This window comes from Tachyglossus aculeatus, chromosome 15 (assembly GCF_015852505.1).
Source record: "Tachyglossus aculeatus isolate mTacAcu1 chromosome 15, mTacAcu1.pri, whole genome shotgun sequence".
Taxonomy (NCBI): Eukaryota; Metazoa; Chordata; class Mammalia; order Monotremata; family Tachyglossidae; genus Tachyglossus; species Tachyglossus aculeatus.
In genome coordinates this window covers 10025708-10051782 of record NC_052080.1, presented here as the reverse complement: position 1 = coordinate 10051782, position 26075 = coordinate 10025708, and the positions used below count along the sequence as shown (strand labels likewise).

The 26075-nt window shown below is 41.4% G+C and overlaps 1 protein-coding gene across 3 annotated transcripts in view; it reads left to right on the top strand.

The window, feature by feature from the left end:
- Nucleotides 1-26075, top strand: part of TBL1X (transducin beta like 1 X-linked) — a 219934-nt gene that overhangs the window by 59208 nt on the left and 134651 nt on the right. For all 3 annotated transcript variants that reach the window (XM_038757106.1, XM_038757107.1, XM_038757108.1), the window contains one exon: nucleotides 3487-3558. The gene's annotated coding sequence lies outside the window, so the exon portion shown is untranslated. The remainder of the gene's footprint in view (nucleotides 1-3486; nucleotides 3559-26075) is intronic.

Genomic DNA, 26075 nt, shown 5'->3' with positions numbered 1-26075 from the left:
AATAATGGCATTATATTACATTTGCCTGCATTAGGCACTTAGGACAGTACAGTATAACAGAGTTGTTGGACATGTTCTCTGCCCTTAAGGAGCTTACTATCTTTTCGGACTAAAAGCCATAGTCAAACGCCTGACATTGAGCTCATCAAATTCTTTCAACGTTAGGTGCATTCGGCCCTCTTACCTTTAAGGCCTTTATGTCAAATGGTTAAAATCACCATTTTGAGACTATTTGCTTTCCAGAGAAGTAGCGTGGCTCAGTGGAAAGAGCATGGGCTTTGGAGTCAGAGGTCATGGGTTCAAATCCCAGCCCCTCCAATTGTCAGCTATGTGACTTTGGGCAAGTCACTTAACTTCTCTGTGCCTCAGTTACCTCATCTGTAAAATGGGGACAAGACTGTGAGCCCCCCGTGGGACAACTTCATCACCTTGCAACCTCCCCAGCGCTTAGAACAGTGCTTTGCACATAGTAAGCGCTTAATAAATGCCATCAAAAATAAAACTAGTGGAATTTGCTCCTGGGTCAGTCTGAGTTGGTTTTGAGCCCCTGAGATGACTGCCAGGGGAATTCATCTCCTTCTGGAAAAAAAAAAATGCTCAGATTCAAACTTGCATGAAAATTGAACATTTCGATAAGTTGTGAAGAAGAGATTTCTGTAGATCTTTTTTGCCTGAGGCCTTCAATAAATTGAGAATACCCGAAATATAAAGTCAGATTTTACATTTGTTTACACAATGGCCATTTTCAATTTGCTACAAGAAAAGATTACCATTATACTTGGCCCTGGTCAAAGCCTTTCCAGAAAACTGTTCTCCAATGTAAAAAAAAAAAAAAATCTTGGTGAGAGTTTAGAAAGAACCACCAAGATAGATAGTGAAGGGTTGGAACACAGAACCTGAGAGGAAGAGTGAAGGAGCTGTAATTCTGTTCTGTGAGCAGGACTTGATGACAACTTTCAATGAAAAGGAGGACTACTTTGGAGGAAATAGATTTTGGACATTTCTTTTCTGAAAGTCTTTAAAAATATGGGAGATACTTATCTGCCTGGGAGATCAAGCAGATAGTTCAAATGACCTCTTCCTTTCCAGCCCTGTGCTTTTCTAATGGAATAATTCTCTGCTCCTTCCCTACCCAGTGGACCCCATCTCAGAGAGGAAAACTAGCCATACAAAAACCTCACAAATAACCGAAAAAGCACGGGATGCTGTGTGGTTCTAACTTGTACTTCCCAAGCGCTTAGTACAGTGCTCTGCACACAGTAAGCGCTCAATAAATATGATTGAATGAATGAATGGTTTCAAATCTAAATCAGCAGACAAATATATTTTGGGCATATTTTTTCTCTAATCCTTTTCCTCATCTAGGGGCATGTGTTAACCTACCCAACCCATCCAAGATTCCCACTGTGGACACTGGTAGCAGAAAATATTATCCCCTAATTGATCTATGACCTTGGCCACTATAGATCGTAGAATTTATGTTGAAAATGATGGGCGCTGCAGTCATGGAGTCTCACGTTGATTATCGAGCCCCATTGGGGTAGGCAAAGTGGAGAACCACCTAGACATTATCTGAGAAACGTTGGGAGAGGACATCCTGGTTCAAAGGACAGCTATTTCCTTTGTATCAGCCTCCAGTGAACAACAGAGGAAGGCAGTGTCTTTCTAGTCATCAAGACTTCAGATGGCTCCTTGACAATCTTTGGCACCTGAAGGTTGACTTCAATATAATTGTACTTTTCTTGCAGGCCGTAAACCCTAGGATTATTCCTGAATTGACCATAGGTTGGAGAGCCCTATGCCACCATCCTGGCCATGAATGAAAAAGCCAGGACATCACTCTACTCTTTGCTGGGGTCTCTCTCTTTGTTTCTCTTCTAAGAGAAGCAGTGTGGATCAGTGGAAAGAGCCCAGGCTTGGGAGTCAGAGGTCATGGGTTTGAATCCCGAAACTGCCACATGTCTGCTGTGTGACCTTGGGCAAGTCACTTAACTTCTCTGATCCTGTTACCTCATCTGTAGAGTGGGGATTAAGATTGTGAGCCCCACATGGGACAATCCGATCACCTTGTATCCCCCAGCGCTTAGAACAGTGCTTTGTACATAGCAAGTGCTTAACAAATGCCATTAATATTATTATTCTTATTATTCTAAGCTGTTAGCCATGTAGTAATGAAGATTCCTGAGAGCCAACGCTGGAGAGGAATCCTAGGAACCAGTTTCTGGGGCCTGCTTAAAATGATTCCCCTGAAGAATTAGTAAAATGAGTTGTGGTGAAATCTAATACAAGGTGATGATAGAATTTTTATTGAGAGGATATGGTCAATTTTGCTTTTTAAATAGCAAATGCTTTTCTTTTGAAAAGCCTCTTGGAGATGGAGAGGGGCAGAATAAAACTTACATTGACTTCTGTTTTTTTATTTGACTAACAACCGTCCCTTCCCCCTCACTTTTTCCTCCCATTTCAAATGGGGCTGGAATTACCTTGTAGGCTATTATTATAAATTCAAGTGATGTACTACATTATTGTTTAAGATGCCAACATAGCTCTGAATATGGTGTTTTAACAGCTGCTATGAGCTCAGCAGAGAAGGATATCTTTCAAAGCACAAAAAAGAAACTATTTTAAAATATGTATGTGTGCCATATTTTCATTCAGGTTTATATACCAAATGAAAACCTGCAAAGCAAGATGTCATTTTTCTGGGGAGTTGACTTAAAGCTCACTCGTTATTCCTGTCCAGATTGTGGAATCTCAGTATGGGATGTGGTTGTGCCCCCAAATCTCAGCAATTCTAATTTATTTAGCATTTGGTCTGGGAGGCTGAAGGACCTGGGTTCTAATCCCAACTCCATCACTTGTCTACTGTGTAAACTTGGGCAAGGCACTTCACTTCTCTATGCCTCAGTTACCTCAACTGTAAAATGGGGATGAAGACTGCGAGCCCCATGTAGGACATAGACTTTGTCCAATCTGATTAGCTACCCCAGCATTTAGTATAGCACCTGGCACACAGTGTTTAACAAATGCCATTAAAAAAAATTCATCATGAAAATTATCTGGGAATGAGTGCCAGGTTAGCCATCAGCTATTGCAAGCCCTTGACAAATATGATTGTCGTAAACTTTGATGCCAAAAATGTAGTGTGGAAATAGCAACATTTGGTGTGTAAAAAAAAAAGTGGATTTATTATTAGTTGTAATAACTGATTGTTGTAAAATTTGATGCCATTAAAGCTGTTGATGAGAGCACAACATTCAGTGTCAGTGGGTTAAGTGACTCACCCAATCACACAGCAGGCAAGTGGCAGAAATGGGGTTAGAACCCAGAGCCTTTGACTCCCACGGTCGTGTTCTTTCTATTAGGCCACGTTGCTGTCCAGATCTCTAGTTGCATTCCTTTGGATCCTGAGGTCAATTGCATATGCATGTTAATCCTTGTTCAGACTGAAAATAATGGTTTGTTTTCTCTGTGGTCTGTTGACAGGTAACTGGGGAGGAAGAGCGGGGCTGATAAGGAAATCTGGAGAGAAAGAGGGCCTGGCCACCTTGCCCCTGAGTAAGTGAATGAATGTGTAAAATGGAATTCTGGTTATATAATTCATGCTCTGTCAGCTTCTGCAGGATTTTTTGTGCTTAAAAGAAATAAATATCAACTGAATTGGCATTACTGGAAACTATGAAGATGATGACTCAAGATTTCTTGGAAAGAAATCCAAGAATACTTGTGCCTGCTTCATAAAAATGTATATCACTATTAGCCTTTCATAATAATTCTCCTTTCTATTTAGGCTTTCAGCGTTAAGTATGAAGTTCAACAGTCAGTAAAATGTGTAGAGACTTTGATATTGAAGTGTGTTTATTTTGAAAGAGCCATGTTTTTTCTAAAGAGTTTCACACTCACTCCAGTACTATAGACCAGGTACATTTCTGTTTGTTCATTCTGGATATTTTTGTCCTTGTTTTAAATGATTCGTGATTCCTGCAAATGAAGGATATATAAAACATAGAGGTTGACCAAAATTCAATAGTGAGGAAGGAATTGCAAATAACTCCTAGAATCACCAGGCATAACTTGGTGATTTTTGTTGTACTGAGGTCAAATACTCCAGTGATTCACTTGCTGCATCCTGTAATGCGGCCATCGGAAACTACAGGGGGGCCACTGGGGTAAGTGTGAGAGTTCTCTTGGGGATTTGACTGTGGGAGAGTGAAAGCCTTTTAATGTTACACTACAGGGAACTCTGTTCCCCAGCAGGAACTGCCTTCTCCAGTCTGGAACCTGATCTGGGTAGACCTTGGAGAACTGGACTGAGTTCTGTGTTCTCAGAACAGAGCCCGGTAGACTGAGCAAATTAGCTTTCCCTCTGTGATAGAAATGCGCAGGGGTCCTTCACTGTATCAAGAACAGCGGTCTAGCATTCCAGAAGTGGGTTATCCTTGCTGAAAAGTAACCCTCTTTAGTGGGAAAGCCAAAGAAATTTAGCAGGCTCTTCACATGGGAACTCTTCCTTGAGGGCCCCCAAACTCCTTATCTTCAAGGGGAGCTTGGACCAGATACTTCTCCAGCCTTTTGGGAGCAGTTAACTCTCGAGAAGCTTATTGAGAGAAAAATTAAGTGGCTGGTAAGATGAAACTCCTCGTGTTAAATGTAGAGGCTTAAGCTTCTGAGAATTCCACAGAAGCTGCAAAGAAAGAAGATTTAAGTAAATGAGGCAAACTGAGGTTTTGGTTGTTTAGTTTTTGTTTTTTTATTTTGCCTCAGTGGTATAATAAGGAATAAGCTTTTTGATGTTTGTCAGTGCTCAGGGTGATAAAAGTAATGTCCAGGAATGGGCATGCTATCTAGGGAACCCGATTGCATCAGGTTCTGTAGGGTAGAGCTGTTCTTCGGCTTCAGCTGTTCTTTGTTGGTTTTTCATCCAAATGGATTCCAATAGTTATTTTCAAATTAGTCCAATTATTTGGAGGATTGCTTAGTTTTAGTGTCTGAGGGGTAGTGAACCAATGAGGTGCCATCCATTAAATTTCCCTGGTCAGGATTTGACCAACCACCAGAGGAGTGAGCCTCCCATCCAGGACAAAGACAAGTTCAAACAGGTTCTTTCTAAAACAGTTGCTCTATATTGTCATTGCTCCTGAATCTGCACCTGTGGTGGAGAACCCTGACCAGAAAACACAGAGCTTATAGGAATTCCCACACCTCCCTCTCCGATCAACATATATCCCAGGAACAGAGACGAAGTCTCTGTCCAGATGCCCGTTGTCACCAAGATTCACAGGAGTGGGCAAAATGACCTTTGGGGAGGTACTACATTCATGTATCTGGAAAGAAAAAACATCTATTTGCCTCATCTTAAACTTCCCCTGCTGACCTTCAACTGTGTCTTGAGCTACAAATTGAGTGCTTGTTTTAGGATTATTAATGTGTAAAAGATAGGAAACCATAGCCCCTTGAATAAATTTGAACTTATACACATTTCTGTGCTGCAGAAATCAGGTTGGCTTAACTTCATTCACCTTTAATTTGTGTGAAAAATTGAGCCAATAACTTGGGTTTTTCTGGGCTGCATATTGGACATAAAGCCTCAATTTCAATTTGAATCATCCCATTCTGTAATTTCTGTAACTTTATCTAGCTGAAATAAAAGCAAGGATATGACAGGCATTGGACTGAGTTTAGTACTCCTACTAGTCAAGGTGTTTTATTTGTGTTTTCAATCCTGTCGAAATCTCTGTGAAATATTTGTGATCAAACATAGAATGCAGGCAGGGCTTAATTTAATCTGTTTCTTCGCACACATGGGTCATCATGCATTGTGTCTCCTTAAAGATCTGTCTGTGTAGACATCATTTTTCCAAGATTCATTCTTGACTTTTTTATTCAACTCACCCCCCTTCTTCCTTCAGCATCAAAAACATTCCCTGGATGGGAGATAAACAATGTTTTAGTCACTACGTCTAATAATGTAGTTTTTATCACTTCTTATGTTCCAAGCACTGCACTAAGCACTGGGGTAGATACAAGCTAATAAGGTCAGACACAATTCCTGTCCCAAATGGGGCACACAGTCTTTAGTGGGAGGGAGGTAAGGAATTGATCCCATTTTATAAATGAGGGAACTGAGATGTTAAGTGACTTGTCCAAGGTCATACACCAAGGCAAGTGGCGGATCTGGGATTAGAACCCAGGTACTCTAACTCCCGGGTCTGTGCCCTTTCCACAATCCCATGCTGCATGGTCTAGTAAAATTCAACAGAATAGGAACTGTCTGGAACTTCTAGACAGTTTTCCAGTGGTGGGCTCCAATACGCTGGTTAGGGAATGCCCAAGAGATTTTAACTAGTCTAGTGATGGCATTGAATCAGTTAGAATTGCCTCTCTTCCCTCAGCGTCGGTCATGTTTTCTAAAATCACCAAGTCTCGGTGGTTGTTAAGAATAAATGTTTTCCTGGCCAGTCTTCAATTACAAATGAGAATGTTGAGTGATTCAAGGAAAGTATTCTTAAACCTATAGAATCCAATAATGTCGCTTGCCAGATCACTTGCTTTCCAAGGACCATTTCAACAACAGACTTGAAATGTGTTTTTCATTTAGAAATTAGAAATAGAGATGGAATAATAATGAGAGAAATGATATTTTACCCTGCATTGAAAAAGTTAGTTTCCCAACTTTGTATGTAATCAGATTTTCATTGTTTAGAAAACCACCATTTTCACTTCACCTCTGATTTTTTAGCTTCACTAAGAGCCTCTGGGTTCATCTGAAAATACTGGCATATTTACTGACAGATGAAAGGGATTGAAAGTTGTACTTGGGTGGGGAGATGATCTATAAAGTGTTATTCGGTTGATTTGTCTTGCAGATGATTTTGATAATTCAACAATTCCTTCAAGTAGGTCATATTAAGTTAATACATTTTATGTATTAAATCATAATTACCTGAGGCAAGTACCACTTGCACACATACATGTCACCGTGTGTTTAATATTGAAATGCTTTTTATATTCATATGCTTTCTGCTATCATCTACTGCGATGAATTAGTTGGTCTCTTGTATTTCTCTTCCATGTTATCTCAAATCTGAGGGGTCTTTGATAGAGTGAAGAAGTTCATTAAGAATTTGAAATTAAATTACTTTTTATCTTATATGTACAAATACGATTTGAGGCCATTTTCATTTCTTTAAACTTGTCATGCTTTTTATTAATTAAATACCTGGTATTTTCATTTGTTTGATTTTGTGACCTTGTGCGTATCTTAACCTGCTACTTTTGACAGTGATGAAAGACAAGGTATTTACTGACCTTTAGTATTTTGGACATTTTACAGATTCGGACATCTATTTTAAGGTTTTCTCTGTGTGCTTTTGCAGGGTCCTGAAAAATGTAGGACTGGAGCTGTAGCAGAAAATAGAGTAGGAGTGGTATATATGAGCTACAAGAATTCTACGGTTAATTTTCCTAGAATGTTGTCATTTAACTTTACTGAGCTATTAATCATTTTCAAAAGGTACGTATAGTGTTAATCTTGAGTGAAAATGCAGACAGAAACATGGATATTCAGGAGTTCTGTATACTCTTCACTCTGTTAAAGGTCTTTTAGAACTATGGAAGGCAAGTGGTGAAAGGGTCTGTTTAGCTATGAGATGTCTTGAGGCGTAATTCATTGTCGTATTTATTGAGCACTTACTGTGTGCAGAGCACTGTACTAAGCGCACCCTGTTGGCTACTTTACGGCATAGTGAGGAATAATATGCACCTGAATTGCTTTAGGTTTCTCTTAATGAAAAATAAAATATGTATCTTGTGGGTAAAATGTGAATGTAGGGAATGAATACTGATTTCCCCCGCCCCACCCCCACAAACTACAATGCAACTGCAAAATTTAATTAAGAGTATAATTCTCTTTCAGTAAACACAGTAATGATATTCAGAAATTTCTAATTGAGTCAACTTTTTTATGAGAGATTTCTATCAATTTATGACATTTCGCCATTGTAGGAGAATTGTATTAGGCTTGTGTGGGCCCATTGCGTCTTGAAGTTTCTCTAAAGGATTGTCAAAAGTTAAGTTTAATAACACTGATCTGTAGTGCAAAGGAATTGAGGCTTTGCCTTGGGGTCCTGAGGAAATGGGGAATTTGAAGGGTGGCATTTAATCATCACTTTTAAAGTAACTTAAATATTAACATACTAAATCTTTTGGTTTGGGTTATCTTGAAATACAGAATTGCTCACTTGATTGGTGTTTGGGAGGTCACATAGCAGTACTTCATTAGTTTTAGATATTCTCACTAGATATTCTTGCTTCCTGAGGTTTTCAGTGACAGAACTGGTCATTAGAAGGTGTTTGGGAAACAAACAGACTTAGGTTTGTAAGTTTTTTAATCAATTCCTAGTATTCCCAAGGCTAATTTGTCATCCTTCTGTGTACCAGTGTGAGATATTGATGGTCTTCCATCATAAATGAAGGACAAGCCACAATCTAGACATAACATCTTTGAATCCAAGATTACGCATCAAAGAATCATGGTGGTTCCCCAGCACCATGGAATAATTGTGGTTCTGTAAAGTGTGTCTAATGAGCCAAGCACTGTGCTAAGCTCTGGGGTAGTTGCAAGGTTATCAGTTCAGATACAGTCATAGGGTTTGTAGTCAGGGGGAGAGAGAATGGCATTGTACAGATGAGGAAGATGAGGCACAGAGACATAGTGATTAGGCCTAAATCTCATACAGCAGGCAAATGGGAGATGTGGGATTAGGTGTCATGACTCCTAATTAATGCTCTCTCGACTAGACCCCTTTGCACTCTCTTGTCCATTGCCAGTGTTCCTTCTGGAGCATGAAGTGCAGTAAGTGAGTAGGAGAGTAGCATATTGCTAAGTTCATGCAAGAATATTATGTGCAAAACCCATTTGAGTCTAAAGGGACCACAGTATAATGCAGATGCTGTGCTGTGGCTTCATGAACTGGCAGGTGCTGCCACAGGGTAGACAGCCACCTCAGTAGCCACTGGGGTCATTATTAACCACGTTAACCAGCTGGTTTCAGGATTCCCCTTGTCTGCCCTCCATATGATACTGTAGGTGAGAAACCTTCACAACTGATCGAAGAAGTTCACCCCCTGTTCTCATGACAAGGAGTGGGTGTTTTGTTTTTTTACTTCACATCATCACCATTAATGGAATTTTTTGAGCACTTGCTGTTTGACAAGTAGTGGGTGGTTTGTTTGGGTGGTTTTTTTTTTTTTTTACTTCATATCATCATCATTGCCATCATCATTCGTATTGAACGCCTACTGTGTGCAGAGCACCGTAGTAAGCGTTTGGGAGAGTACGGTGATTCCGAATTGATAGACACGTTCCCTGCCCACAGCACACTTCAATCAATCAGAGCTACTTATTGAGTGTTTATTGTGTACAAGACCTCTATTAAGTGCTTGGGAGTGCACCATCGAGTAAATAGACATGACACCTGACCTCAAGGAGTGTAAAATTTTATGGGGTAGACAGACTTTTTTAGTCATTACAATAAATTACCCATAGAGGAAGCAATTGAATATAAAGATAGTACAGAAACACTGTGTGGTGAAGGGTGAGTACCCTAAGTGCTTAGGGAAGGAGAATTTGAGGAATGCAGTAGTGAGGAAAGATAGGGTAGGAGAGTGAGAGATTATTCAGGGAAGGATTCCCAGGGGAGACATTATTTTATAAGGGGTTTGAGTATGGGGATACTTGTGGTCAGGGACTGACTCTACTATAGTTTTCCAAGAGTTTAGTACAGTGCTGTGCACAGAGTAAGCACTCAAGGAGTACCATTGATTGATTGGTTTGTTGGATGCGGAGTAGATAGTTCCAGGCAAGAGGGAGGACGTGAGTAAGGGGTCGACAGCAGAAGTGATGAGACCAAAGTATTAGAAGAAGGAAGTGGGTGGGCTGAGTGGTAGTGGGAGAGGAGTGAGGATCCGTAGCCGGAGGGATTGTTAATTGGCTCAAGGCCAATCGTGAGGAGTTTCTGCTTGATGTGAAGTGGGGACGGGCAACCATTGGAGGAGGTTTTTGAGGCTTGGGATGATGAGCGCAAAGTGATATTTTAGGAAAATAATCCGGGCAGCTGAATGAAGTATGGATTAGGGAGGGAGGTAAACAAAAAGTGCTACTTTGCATCAACACCAGTTTCACCTTCAACATGCTGTACATTTAAACAGAAAATGACAGAAGCCCACCTACCCATGCTCATTACTTGTTGAGGTAATGGGAAACAGGAGGGAAAGAGAAAACTAGGTGACATGAATGCACATTTCAGCACTCTTTAGGTAGGTGAGGGAGAGCTCATTACTGGTTTGATTTGCACAAGTTGTTTACTTATTGCTCTCTGATATTTAGAAAGCCTTTTCAACAATCCGTTTTGCAAACCAGCTCATGCAATAACTGGCAAAACAGAAGCAATTAGTTGGATAGTCTCAAAGGGAACCTCAAGCTTCACTACAAGTGCAGTGATTCAATCCCTTAAAATGGTAACCTGCGCTGATTCCCCCTTCGTTCCCCCTCCCCCTCCCCCACCCCCCACCCCCAAAATGGCCTGTAATTGGTCACTAATGTATTTTTCTTATTGTCTCCAGCTAGATTTCCGGCTTGCAATTAGCAATACACACACGTTTGGATCAGTCAAATTGAAAATGTGAAAACCAAGACCAGAGCCGGAAGAAAGGGACACAGAATCGGAAAACTGAAATAGTGCTCTGTTGATAGCACCTAAGTAGAACTGTATGCGTCAATAAAACAAGCGCCCTACTGGGCTGGAATACAAATGGGCTGGCTCTCTGTGGCAGGATACAGCCAAGACATTTGGCAGGGAGGGATGTGTGAGCTTTCTGTCAGAATGCAATTGATTTGGCCATTTCTGTTAAAGATACAGCGAATCGTTCGTTGCAGCATTCATCATCATAAGGAAGATCAGACAGTTTCCCAAACATACTCTATTAATAATAAAAAAATAAAACTGATTCTCATGCTTCAATGGAAATCGTCTTATGGGTTGTTGCCAAATCCATAGAGCTGAATGGAAATGTTTTCCGAGGACCAGATGTGTCAGAAATCTTGCAAGATGGTTATCCAACAGGGAGTTAAATTGAAATAATTCATAAAAGCGACACCCCCTCACAACAAAAAGCCAAGTCCTAGAGGAATGTGGGTAGCCTTTAATGTTGGAATCCTTGAAGGAAAGAATAGCAGGCATTTTGTTGCATATTGTTCCTGGCTGTTTATTGTCTTTCCCAAGCATTTGAGAATGTGTGGATTACTTTGTTTTTCACGGCTTCCAGTGACAAAAGGGTGAGCTGCAGGAGAATATTGATGCATCTTGTTGTAACCGATTCTATTGAGACAGCTAGGTGATGCAACGAGCAGCAAAGTATCTTAGATCTGTTATATAAAGATTGAGCATCAAAACGTGGGGAAACACTCCACTGAAACGCAGCACTAAACGTAAATTGTGTTATGACGGGCGGTAGGCCACATGGTGAGAGAGCAGGCAATGAAGAACTGTTTGCTCTTAGATCTTACTATATTTATGAGACTGGCATTCCAATTTCTTGTACCACTGCCCTACTGATAAAGTTAGAAATTGGAATCCAGATAATTTCCACTGGCTGTACTGTTCCCAAGATACTGGCCCAGAATGGATTCTAAAGCAGCCCCTGTTTGCTTTTGAGAGGATGAGGAAGGAAATCACAGGGCAGTGAATTTGGGCACAGATGGATATTGTTTTCATTCAAGCCATATAAATAATTACAAGAACGTTTCTCCATCATGTCATAATTTGTGTGAGAGCCAGCCGAATTCATAAACTTGCAATAAATAAAGCTAGCGAGGTAACAGTTTGTGCTGCAGACATGCCCAGATGTTAAAAATTGATCTGGTTTACAAAGCCTTTGTTGAGACTCAGAGGGTATAGGCAAAAACTCTTGGGTGGTCCACCTTGAACCCCAGAGACTTCTCTCACTTTAATGACACTCCCCCATCTCCCCTTGCACAAACCAAGTCTCTCTCCCCCTCCCCCAATGCTCCCAAACCATTTCAGTTGATGGGTAGCTCTGTGATCATCAGGAAACTATTTTTGCAGGCGCAGAAGGTCACTGGCAAAGGCTATACAATTAACCTTGTGCTGCACAGTTACGAAATATATGCTAGTCAAATTCTCTTGTTTTTGGTGGGGATTTCAACATATTTAACATCAGCAAGGTTGAATTTAAAGGTTGCGGAGCATCAAAACCTTGCTCCACTTAAGTCTGAACCCTGCAAACTGGAAAATGGTTTCCCTCTAGCTGTTATTTTTGGTGCCGCTCCAGAATGTCTCCGTTTGTTCAGTGTAGTTGAATTTGCCTGCCTGATGTGGGTTCCACCACCCCACAGACTGTCAGACTGTGCTGAGTGGAAAGACTGGGGATTGGCGGGAGAGAGAGTAGAACACGGATTGGAGCAGTCAGGTCAAAAAGCTGGTCATATATAAAGCAACGCCCATAGGGTGGAGAGGGCTGAATCGGGCAGATTTCTCCAAATTCCAAATTTGTGGTTCATAAAATCCTGACGGTTTAACAATTAACCTTGGCTTCCACTTCAGACCCAGGCTCAAATCTACCATTTCCTTTCTGTTTCCCATAGTAATTTACGGTGACCCGGAAAGAGAAGGCATACACTAGTTTTGATTCGGCTGCATGAAAGGTGCTTGTTGATGCGTAGGAAAGTGTTTTATTGGAGGCTTGAAGTGCAGTGATGAATGTTATTGTTGGAACAATCTGACTAGGTCTAACTCCTATGATTCTTAGGGTCTGGGCATCACTGACAGTGTGTTGGACTGCTTTGAATACTGAGGATTTTAAAATTTCCCTCCTCTAGCAAAGCTTTGGGAGAAGGAAAACTCCACACACACCTAGCATGTGGAATCGGTTAAACAATACCCTCTGAAATTGCTCCTGATTTTACAAGAAAGGACAGGTGAAACACATTTAGGAAGAATGCCAAAATACAGGTCTGTGGAGAGATATGGTGGTTGAGGCAGTGGTGTATTTGAAGGGTATTAATCATCGGAATGAATACACAGATGAAGAAACAGCATGGCTTAGTATTCATTCATTTATTCAATCGTATTTATTGAGCACTTACTGTGTTCAGAGCACAGTACCAAGCACTTGGAAACTACAATTTGGCAATAGAGACAGTCCCTACCCAACAATGGGCTCACAGCCTAGAAGGGGGAGACAGACAATAAAACAAAACAAGTAGACAGGTGTCAATACCATCAAAATAGATAAATAGAATTATAGTAGAAATATAGTAGAAATTAACCCTATTTATTGTGTACTTACTGTGTGCAGAACACTGTCCTAAGCACTTGGGAGAGAACAATACTACGGAGTTGGTTAGACACATTCCCTGCCCACAAGGAGCTTAGAAGAGCACGGGAGTGGGTGTCAGAGGACCTGGGTTCTAATCCCAGCTCTGTTGTGTGCTTGCTTTGTGTACATGGGGAAGCCTTTTGACTTTTTGTGCCTCATTTTCCTCACCTGTAAATTGGGGAATTAGAGGATGAGCTCCATGTGGGACAGGGAGTGTATCAAAACTGATTATCTGCTATCTATCCGCATGCTTAGTACAGTGCTTGGCACATAATAAGAGCTTAACAAATACCATTTTTAAAATGAGTCTTTTTATGAACAATATAGTCATAGTGTTTTGATAAGAGGGAAGCTCAATGGGATATCACTCAAGAAGAGACTCTTTTGGTGGCAGATGAGCATCAAATCTGATAGCATTACTTAGACCACTTAAGAGGGGTGAAATTATTTTTGTGATGGCAATTATTAATTAAAATTGCTCTATCAAAGATAACTTTGATTCAGTAATCTAAAATGAGTGTCAGCTTACCTACAACATTCAGGATGGATAATCATTTCACTGAAGACAAAATTGAATGTTTAATGTGGTAGAATGCAGGTTGAGAAAATCTGGCATTCATTGAAATGAGGGTTTTTCTTTTAGAAAACTAATGAACTTTATCAAATTATGTGTTGTGAATATTTGTTTTTCTTGATAATTCTGCCCCGTTGAAATTGAGAGAAACTTAAACAGAAGTGTCGTACAGCAGAAAATGCCTTCTAAAAAGTGAGAACTACAAAAAGAATGGAGACTAGCCTAGATATGCAGGACTAGAATGAATCCCCATTAATTATTATAATTAATCCATATGATTCTAATAACATATATATCCTAGCAATCCAGTTTATGAGACCTATACGTTGCTTTTATGGAATCTACCTTTCCAGCTTATAGAAATGATTGCTAATATGTTTCCATTCGTTTTCTTTCCCTGGCATCTGTTGATCACTAATAGTGCCCTGCTGAGCTGTTGAAGTATCAGAAATGATCTTTACATGGAAAACGGCATGCAGTAGTCCAACTTCAAAAGCACATGTTAGTCCAGGTATGGAGGAATCCAAGAAGAAATCAGGCAGCAGTCTAAAAGAAATTTATTTCCTCTAGACTGTAAGCTCTTTATTGGCAGAAGTGTCTGCTAATTCTGTTGTATTGTACTCTCCCAAACGCTTAGTACAGTGCTCTGCGCAGAGTAAGTGCTCAGAAAATACAGTTGAAGAAGAATGATAGCAAAATGCAACTGGTAATGGGAGAAGGGCTTGTGCAGACTTGGTAGACCAGATAATCTTTGAAAACTGCATGCAAGGCAGTGCAGTCGAACCGATTCATCTCTATGCATCAAACAGACCATGGGTTTGTCTGCATCTGAGCCTGGTCTTCTACCTCAGTTTGGGTTAAGAATGTACCCTTCCCCTCACACTGAATTTTAATGTGAAATCGTGTACTCACTTTTCAAGAATAAATTAGAGTTGGTGGGTGAGCTCTGCGTTGGTAGGCTAGATAAATTATGTACCTAAGGCCAAGGTTTTCCATCTTCTGTCCCTCCATTGGGCAGTTCGTCAGTCAGTCTTATTTACTGAGCACTTAATGTGTGCAGAGCACTCTACTAAGCACTTGGGAGAGTATAATACAATAAACGGACACAATCCCTGCCCACAACAAGCTTAGCGTCTAGAGGCACCTCTGGCCCATTGGTAGTGCCAATGGGCTCTGAGGAGGTTACAAGAGACAGTCCTAGTCTGACCTTAATGCCATTTCCCTTGGCTCTGCTACAGAGGTCTGGGGCGGGCACTAGCCCATGATAGCTATCGGCGTAGGAACACAGGATGGTATAGTGGATAGGGCATGGACCTGGGACTTAGAAGGTCAGGGATTCTAATCCCGCCTCTGCCACGTGTCGGCTCTGTGACTTTGGGCAAGTCACTTCAATTCTCTGTGCCTCTTACCTCATCTGTAAAATGGGGGTTGAGACAGTGAGCCCCATGTGGGTCAGGGACTGTGTCCAACCTGATCGGCTTGTATCCACCCCACTGCTTAGTACACTGCCTGGCACATAGTAAGCGCTTAACAAATATCGTAATTATTATTATTATCGGTACTTTGGGCGATTCTCAAGTCCTCAAGTGAGGAGCAAGGTATCATGTTTTCATTGTTTTATCCTTCATGTGCTTGGTGCCTTCCCCTCTTGCCTTCCTTTATTCTGACACTGTGAGACCCCTGAGGGTCAGGAATCTTACCTAATTCTCACCCATGTATTCTTTCATTTCCTAGTGTTCACCCGATTGCTTTGCACACAGAAAACACTTAATAAATACAATGACTAGTACTATAAATACTATTACTTTTCTCCTTAGGTATACCATTTGACATCCATATTATATTACTGTTGCTTGAGCTACTTCTCAAAGTGTCTGAGGGGTGTTCATGTTAAAAGCGCATGACATTTTAAGTGACACTTTCCATTTTTGAAAGTGAGCTGTTTAGGTAGCAGACATTATCACCCATGCCCCACAGTGGAAACATTCTTCCCTGTTTTCCTTCCCTACACACACACATACACATATACGTGTACACACACACACACACACACACACACACACACAAATATTCTGTCCCACAAATCAAGAGATACAAAAACAATGTTATTAAAGATGTGAAGATGTATTTTCTTTGAGTCCTGGAACAATGGATGCTGACAGCAGAAGGCTCGCTTGTTAAAATTAGATTTGACTCATCGGTATAATAATGGTAGGAAATTTTAGGATGGAAGGATGCCAGGAAGTCTGTCTAAGTGTATTACATCCTTTGAAGAAGCAGTGGGGGTGGTCCCTGCAGTGTTCTTGTCTGATAACAATAAACAGTTATTCCACTTTTCACCGATGACATGCCTCTGGAAGCCTTCATGGAAACCTTGGTACAATGTAGATTTAGTGGAGCAAATTGAGATTTTGGGTTTTCCTGGACCTTTTTTGTTTAATATTGGGTCAAAAAGCAAGAGAGGCAGCATGACCTGGTGGTAAGAAGGCCCGAGAGTCAGAGGACGTGGGCTCTAATCCGGACTCTGCCACTTACCTGCTGTGTGACCTTGGACAAGTCATTTCTCTGAGAAGCAGCCAGGCTTAGTGGAAAGAGCACAGGTTTGGGAGTCAGAGATCATGGGTTCTAATCCCAGCTGCACCACTTGTTGGCTGTGTGACTTTGGGCAAGTCACTTCACTTCTCTGTGCCTCAGTGCCCTCAGCTGTAAAATGGGGATTAATACTTTGAGCCCCAACTGGGACAACCTGATAACCTTGTATCTCCCCCAGCACTGAGAACAGTGCTTGGTACATAGTAAGCACTTAACAAATACTATTACTATTATTATTATTCTCTGAACCTCAGTTCCCTTTTATGCAAAATGGGGTTTAAATACCTGTTCTCCCTCCTACGTAGACTGTTAGCACCATATGGGGCCTCCTTATCTTTTATCTATCCCGGCGTTTAGCAAAGCAGCGTGGTGTAGTGGCTAGAGCCTGGGTCTAGGAATCGGAAGGTCATGGGTTCTAATCCTGGCTCCACCACTTGTCTGCTGTGTGACCTTGGGTAGGTCAGTTCACTTCTCTGGGCCTCAGTTCCCTCATCTGAAAAATGGGGATTGAGACTGAGGGTCCCACATGAGACAGGGACTGTGTCCTACCCGATTTGCTTGTATCCACCCCAGTGCATAATACATTGTGTGGCACATAGTAAGCACTTGACAAATACCACAGTTATTATTATTATTGTAATGCTTGGCACATTTTAATCTGTGTGTGTGTGTGTGTGTGTGTGTGTGTGTGTGTAGAGAGAGAGAGAGAGACGGACAGGGAAATCTGTCCTTCATATTGGAAGAAAACAGCTCTGACAGTGGAAGTCACTGTCCATGTGTTACTGAAATGGCCCACGTAGGACCCACGGTTCTGGCTACACTGGGTGCAAAAAACCCAAAAGACTGTCTTTCCTCTTGCCTTCATTGGCCTCCTATTTGTAAGGACACCCGATGGTTCCTGTCCAGTTCCCAGAATTCCCTAGGTGGCACTTTTGGTCAGGTTTGGGAGTCAGAGATCATGGGTTCTAATCCCGGCTGAACCACTTGTTGGCTGTGTGACTTTGGGCAAGTCACTTCACTTCTCTGTGCCTCAGTGCCCTCATCTGTAAAATGGGGATTAATACTTTGAGCCCCAACTGAGACAACCTGATAACCTTGTATCTCCCCCAGCACTGAGAACAGTGCTTAGTACATAGTAAGCACTTAGCAAATACTATTACTATCATTATTATTCCAAGTCCCAGAGTGCAGTGGTGCCCTTTTCAGTGGGCCAGCAGCGGGGCTTCCATAGGACCATTGTCAAGTCCACCATTTAGGGTGGAGCACTAGATTTTGATCCTTCCTCTTTGCAGTTTCACTGTTTAGTACTAGGCCCCAAACACTTTTAGTGAAGGAGATTTAGTATAGCATTTTCTCCTAGGTCTAGTGGCATTGCTTTTGGAACGGTGGCATGATTTGTGACTTTAGACTTCTATTTTTCCTGCCATTCCTGTTTCTTTATCTACTCTCAGTGGTTCTGAGAATTATTGTTTCCGGTGCTCTGTCAAATAGGATGCTGATACCTTGCATTTCCATTCATTGAAGTTCACTTGTAGAATTTTTACGATAAGAAAATGTCCTAAGTAGGAAAACGTTGGGAACATGTTGATTATATTGGGCTACTCAGCTTCCTCTATTTTTAACCGTGTTCCTTCTTAGTGCCTGACAGTGGACTAGGCAGTTGGGAGAGTACAAAAGAATCAAGACTTAGTTCCCTGCCTTTAGGAAGCTTACAGTTTCAGTGGGGATTTATTTATATGTAGGAAAAACGGGAGGAATAAGTAGAAACACGTGAGAACAAAGCAGCTGAACAAATAACTGAACGGCTGAAACATGAATAAAACATGAATAACTTTTGTGCCTGTCTCCCCTTTTAATCAATTAATCAATGGTATTCATTGAGCGCTTTCTATATGCAGAGAACTATATTAAGTGCTTAGATTATAAACACCTTGGGGACAGTGATTGTATCTTTGACATCTACTATAATAGTAATTATTATTAATTGTATTTGTTAAGTGCTAACTGTGTGTCCAGGACTGCTCTAAGCACTGGGGTGGAAACAAGTTAGTCATGTAGGGCATAGTCCCTGTCCATGTGGGGCTCACAGTCTAAGTAAGAGGAAAAGTGGGTACTGAATCCCCATTTTACATTTGAGGAAGCTGAAGCACAGAGAAGTGAAGCGACTTACCCAAGGTCACACAGCAGATAGGTGGCGGAGCTGGGATTAGACCCATGCTCTTTGTGCTAGGCCATGCTTCTTCCCAAGCTTACTCTCATAAGCACTTTGTACAATGTTCTGCATACAGATGGTACTCAGTAAACCGTTGTTTGATAGATGTATATGTACCATTGTGTCAACTAGGAATCATATACACAAGTGATGCTGATTGTTTTTTCAAAGTTTTCGTTGCTTGAGACCCTGAGTGAGAGGATGTGAATTGTATACACAAGTCATGTGTGCTATTCTCTGTAACTATAAGTTGTCATTGCTTGTGGATTTCACTGATATTAATTACATTTGCATTTGCTACAGAATGCAGAAGTAGCTTGGGTCTGAGAGTCAGGAGGCCTGGATTCTAGTCAGCCAGTCAGTGATCATATTTTTTGAGTGCTTACTAACAGTAATCATCATCATCATCATCATCATCATCATCATAGTGATATATGTTAAGCGCTTACTATGTGCCAGGCACTATACTAAGCGCTGGGGTGGATTCAAGGAAATTGGGTTGGACACAGTCCCTGTCCCACATGGGGCTCACAGTCTCAATTCTCATTTTACAGATGCCGTAACTGAGGCCCAGAGAAGGGAAATGACTTGCCCAGAGTCACACAGCAGACAAGTGGTGGAGCCAGGATTAGAACTCATGCCTTTCTGACGCCCTGGCCTGTGCTGTATCCCCTATGCCATGCTGCTTACTGTATGCAGAGCACTGTACTAAGCACTTGGGAGAGTACGATATAAGAAAATGACAGACACATTCCCTGCCCACAACGAGCTTACAGTCTACAGGGATGAGTTTACAGTCTAGTCCCAGCTCTACCACTGGTCTACTGTATGAGCTTGAGCAAGTTTTTGTGTCTCCTTAAGACTGTTTTCTCATCTAGTAAATGGCAATAATAGTAAATTGCTCTCCCCATTTCTTTCATGGTCAACCCTGCTGGGAAAGGGACTTGTCTGATCCTATTGCTGGGTATCTGCCCTAGCAGTTGTGCAGTGCTTTGGCACATAGTAAGCTAATTTTTAAGTAGAAGACAAGATTCTGTGTGAATTATTTTTAAATTATACTTGTTAAGCACTTAATATATGTCAAGCACTGTATTAAGCGCTGGGGTAGATAGCAAATAATCAGGATGGTCATAGTCCCTGTCCCACATAGGGCTCACAGTCATAATCCCCATTTTAAAGATGAGGTAACTGAGGAAATAGAGAAGTGACTTGAGCAAGGTCACACAGCAGACAAGTCGTGGAGCCGGGTTTAGAACCCAGGTCTTCTAACTCCCAGGCCCATGCTCCATCCCCTAGCTCCCCACTCCTTCTCACTGCTTTTGTACATGCACTTAAATGCTGATTGGGTGCATCAGTTGGGTTTTGTGGTAATTTGCTGACCAGGCCACTGTGGTCCAAAACATTGGAGACCTTGCATAAGCAGACTTGTTATCCCTACTTATTCAGCCCATTGAGGTGGGCTTCCGCACTAGGCTTTCATTAAGCCTGTGGTGTTGTCTGGTCTTTAGTTTCCCTGGTTTTCCTCTTGGTTGCAACTTTTCTAAATAAATCTTTCAAAACATTTCCCCTTCCCTTCCTTTCTGAGCAAAGTGCTCTCCTTTATGTTGTTTCATTATCCCATATTTTGGGAGTGGGTGAATTTAAGGTGTGCAGGATTGTGAAGGGTTGAAGGTGTTGTAAACACAAAGACATCACTGCTGGGTTCTAGTTTATTCCACTTCTGCCCCCGAGGGGATGGTTGTGTGTGTGTGTGTGTATAGACACACACATTTCAACACATAGAAGAAAAGAGCTCCACATTTATAATTCTCATGTGAGAGCAATGCATTTTTTGAAGGCTTGACAACAAAAACTTTCCTTTTCAAAAAGGATCCAGGAAGGGGCCAGGACAATTTGAACATTTTCATGTCATAAAATGTCTATTAAATTGCCATTGAAGTCGCAGACATTGGTGAATCAGTGTTAATGTTTGATATTAGAGAATGTGTGTCAAATGCTTCTTCATTCACTAGTATCAAACATTGACTCAGGAACTAAACTTGGTTCCATCGATATTTTCACAGAGGGGGGAGGAGGAGGATAAGGAACAAGGGGAGGAAAGGAAAGAAGGAAACCAGTTTCCAAATCATTGCCTCTTCCTCCAGACCTCATTTTCTTATTCCATGACTCAAACCTAGGCCAGCTTCCTGAATTCCTGTGGAACGTTTTTTTAGATACAGGTGATGTTTCTTAATCCAGTGGGCAAAGAGGCAAGAAACTCAGGCAAGAACCCAAAATACAGTATCCAGTTCTTATTCCCTTAATTGGAAGTGTTGTAATGACACAAGCCTCTTTCCAATCAATCAATGGTATTTTACTATGTGCAGAGCACTGTACTGAGCACTTGGGAGAATACTATTCAAGAGAATTAGTAGACACAGTCCCTGAGCGCTTACTATGTGATAAGCTCCCACCTTTAATGTAAATTCTCAGGTTTCCAAAACTTATGTTTTTCACCAGCTTGTAGCAAGGCTTGTTCTTTTCTCCTCCTGACTCTTGCTCATAGTCATCATTAGGAAAATCTATTTTCTTGCTGCTACCAGACTGCAGAGTGAAGCAGTTGTGGCATGCTTCCTTATTTTCTGCATCCTACAATATCTCCACCTCCTCCTTTACCTCCCTTTCCACTTCCACAATTCCCCTGTTTTCCTTCCTCTCTCCTCCTCTTTCCCCCAGCTCTTCATCACTGTCCCACCCAGCCCACTGGTTTTTTTTTTCTTTTGTTCTTTAATGGTATTTAAACCAGATCCTGAACTAAGCGCTGGAGTAGACACGAGCTAATCAGGTTTGACACAGTCCATGCCTTGCATGGTGCTCACAGATTTAACCCCCATTTTACTTATTCATTCATTCAGTTGTACTCATTGAGCTCTTATTTTGTGCAAAGCACTGTACTAACCACTTGGGAGAGTACAATAAGCAGACAGATTCCCTTCCCACAACGAGCTTAGAGTCTAGAAGGAACTGAGGCACGGAGAAGTAAAGCTTGCCCAAGGTTACACAGCAGACAAGTGGCAGAGCCGGAATTAGAACCCAGGTCCTCAACTCCTAGGCCCATGCTTTTTCCATTAGGCCACTCTGCTTTCCTGCAGGGAGAGCCACTCTGCTTTCCTGCAGGGAGAGCTGCAGCAGCTATTCTAGTTGTCGCTGCGTTACTGGTGGTCTTTGAAGGGTCTCTGGGCATGGTTGGGAGAAGAGACAAGATGTCAGGTAGAAGTTTGCCAGGATCTGGTGGAAGGCGGGTCCAGCTTATCTAGAAGGAAGGGGGTTCAGGCATTGCTCTCCTGATTGATTGATCAATAAAGTAATAGAGATGGGAAGATACAAGATAATCAGGTCCCACCTGGGCCTCACAGACTGATTAAGAGGGAGAATAGGTATTGAATCCCCATTTTGCTGATGAGAGAACTGAGGCACAGGGAAGTTAAGTGACTTTACCAGGGTCACACAGCAGGTAAGTGACAGAGCCAGGATTAGTTCCCAGGTCCTCTGATTCAGTCCCATAGGTCACATTGCTTCTCAGTGATAAGAGTTGGAGTATTTATTACATGCTTGCTGTGTGTCAGGCACTGTGTTAAATATGAGATAATCAGGTGGGATACAATACAGTACAAGTCACAGTCCAAATGGGAGGGAGAGCAGGCATTTTATCTTCATTTTACAGTTGAGGAAATGGAGGCACAAAGAAATTAAGCACTTGCCCAAGGCCAAACAGCCAAGTGATGGAAGTTGGATTACAACCCAGGTTCCCTGACTCATCCCCATGTTCTTTGTACTAGGCCATAATGCTTGATTTGCTCTTATAAGAAATTATAGAGCATAGCCAAATGAAGGGAGTTGTAATAGTGTGCTCTACTGCATCTTCTCCACCAGAGTAGGAGCTCCAATATTCGATTACTTTTTCTGGTTGTATGTTGTTTTGCTATCTTCTCTGTACTAGGACACTCAGTACCTATTTTCCCCCACCCTACTCTTTCACTGAAAGATAGATGCCCCCACACCCTTGTAACTAATAGATTTATTGCCCTTCTCTGTAAGGGAGACTTCTAGGAAGGATTTCAATGGTTCAGTTGTTCAGTATGCAATAAGGGGTTAGAATCTGTATTGGGGTTTTTTTGTTGTTTTTTTTGCATCCACAGGAGGAATAAAGAAAAAGTTTTGGGTGTGTGAGTGGGTTTAGTTGCATTTAGCATATAGTGGGGTCGGGAAGAATATTTTTGTCTTGGAATGTGTCTAACTGTTGTACTCTCCCAAGCACAGTGCTCTGCTCAGTAAATGTCAATGACTGATTGTTTGAAAGCCATTTTCAAATGCTGACACCTATAGCTGTAAAAAGGATGGCTTTTAATGGCCGATGAGATTTTCCAGTTTTGAATCTTTGAAAGGGTTGGTTCACCATTTTTCCCGTTTCAGACCTCATTTTGTATTTCCCCGAAAGCAGTGTCATGAAAATGTGTACAAGGCCTTAGATGGTGCTTAAGAATTCATATAGAGGAAAATTACAGTTCCCAGAATTTTATTCACCTTCATTATCTTGAGAACGTGGTGGTAAAACTATGCTTTTCTTGTCGAAATTCAACTGTAAGCCAGCCTTTAATAATGTTTGTTTTGAATTTCCAGAAAAAAAGGGGGTTCATTCTCTTGGTTTTTTTCCACTAGCCATTTTTTAAAGGGCACCGATCTGATTCTCTAAGTGAAACATGAGTGATGTAAAACACCCTATTATAGTATCCCCGAGTAATACTTTCATTCAAAACCTTTTGGGGAGATGAAAGAAGATGAAATAAGTCATTCAGTTTGGTCAAGGAAATTTTATTATGAAAGACTATTGGGAACAATTATAAAATCAGCCAATCATACATTACGCTTGCATGAAGGAGAATATTGATTTGTTTATATCGAGTCCCCTCCCCCTGCCTCTTCTCCCCTGCTGCCAGCATCCTTCCTCAACTGTCCTGCCCTCCTCTCCCCACAACCATCTCACCTCCTCCCCCCATCTCTCCTTGCCCCCATCTGTTGTTGAGCTGTGAGTCATATCAGGCCAGTACAAAAATGGCTGTGGTTGCTACCTGTTTGTGGTGGAATGGTTGTTTTCCCCTTGATTGCTGCAGGCACGGAAGAGAACGGCGGAAGAGAACGGCGGCTTATCGAGCCCTTCAATCGAGTTGGCTGAGTGTAACAGCTTGAGAAAATGGCTGCCTTGTTTTCCTGTGTTTTTTCCCAGGGATGACCATGCAGGAGAAAATGAGGATCTGAGCCTGAGAAAACTCAGTGGTTTCCCGTGCCATTTAGCATTTATAAATACTCTCTCTCTGAAGGATCCTTTTTTTCTTTCCAGGTAGCTGCATGACTCTAAGATTTTGCCCATATGACAATGACTCCAGGCAGTGCTATTTGAAAGATAGCTTATTCCAATCACAGGGTGCCAGGGGAATGATTTTACTCCTAGAATAAAAGCTTAGCAAATTTAGTATTTAACGGAACAAGCCATGGTCCTGCACCCTGAAAGACACCTGAAACCACAAGGCAAAAAATTGGGGTTCAACTATTTAATTGAGGAATATCATTGTAAACATCTAACTTGGCAAGCATCTTTCATAATTGTCCCCATATTAGCATTTTTCTTACATTCACGCACGCTAGAATTTTGAATGCAGTTGCCCAAAATGGATGGAGTTATATTCTGAAACTTAAACCGAATCCTTCTACTAACACATTGTGATTCCTGAAAAGCACCATTTTTATTCAAGCAAGGGATTGAATCCATTGCAGAACTCCTCAGTTTTCCTATGGAAAAAGTGTTCCGATATGCCAGGACTTGTGAAGTACACGTTGGTCATAAGAAAGTACGGAGACAGGCCACTCCCTTCGACTTTCACTGTAAATAAAAAGATGATGACATGGTGATAAATTGTCCACATTTTTGTTTGGGGTTCCTTGTCTTGAGGTGCTTTTTCTCGATGTTTAGGGCAAAGGAAAACCTTCTTGGTTTATTTTGCCAGCCCCTACCCTTTTTTCTCCTTGGTTTTTGGGGAGAGGGCTCCAGGGAAGGAGGGGGCTGGAGAATTTGGGGTCTGGGTGTGTCCTGCAGAGCCAAACCGGCAAGTGGAACAGGAGACAGTTTGGAATCTGTCCCCTTTAGCAGGGGAAATGGGTTTCAAGAGCTTGGAATGCTTTTAATCTTTTGAAAAGGGCTCCTAGCAAAACATGTTTTTCTTGAGCTCAAGATCGGAAGAATAATACTGGGTTGCGGAAACCTACGGTTATTGTCCGAAATGATTTTCAGGTTTCCCATCCATAATTTTCCTTAGTCTTTCTCCACACCATGCCAGACTTTGACCTTGGATGCATATTTTGGATTGTTAGTATAAGGATTCAAGAGTCTCTTCATAACATTGGTTCTCTTTTTCTGCCCACACCCGCACCATTTTCTTTTGTGAAGTTGTGCCGTAATGTAACCCTTTCTTTGGAGATCTGAGGTTTCAGAATTTGTGTTCATTCTAACCACAGTGTACGCTATCAAACCAGTTTTGAGGGTCAAAGTTTCAAGTGTTTAAAATATATACAACCATCATATCAGAAATCCTTATTTTTTCCTATATATTTGTCTGTGAGTTTTCTTTTTTTTAGTTGAGTGGATTTGTTATTCTTTTTTGGATGAGAAGCATCAGGTCATAGGCTCTTAGGGAATCCCCTCTGCCATAGTCTCACACCTCTTTCGTTTGTAACTATGATTTTTGCTCGTGCACTTTTTCGCTATTCGGAGTGACATGAATTCAACTGGTGGTACACTCTCTTCTTCAACAGGTATGTTGTTGAGTGGTGCAGCTTCTTATTCTACAAAGCATACTCTTTCTCCATTTTTCCCAGCTTTCTGGACTCTACCATGGAAGTGAGAAGTTTGAAAGTATTCTTCTCAGTAGCCAGGTTAAACTAGCTACCACTTCAACCTGTTTGGCCACGTAGGACGGAGAGAGACCTGTGGGTGACACACACACAATTCTAGTCTGAGAAATTACAAGTGATTTTTTTTTTTCTGTTTGAAATTCAAATGCAGGTTTCTCTTAAAATAAATGCCATTTTCTTCTTCAGGTTCTTAGATCTTTTGGTTTAAATAATAGATGCCCTTCTTAATAAGATATTCAGCTACTTTCACATGCTCCTCTAAGTCAACACCCTGGAGTTACTATATCCAACAGTAAACCAAACCCTGATTTTTCAAACACTTCTTGCTTATAAAAACACACACCCAAAACAAAC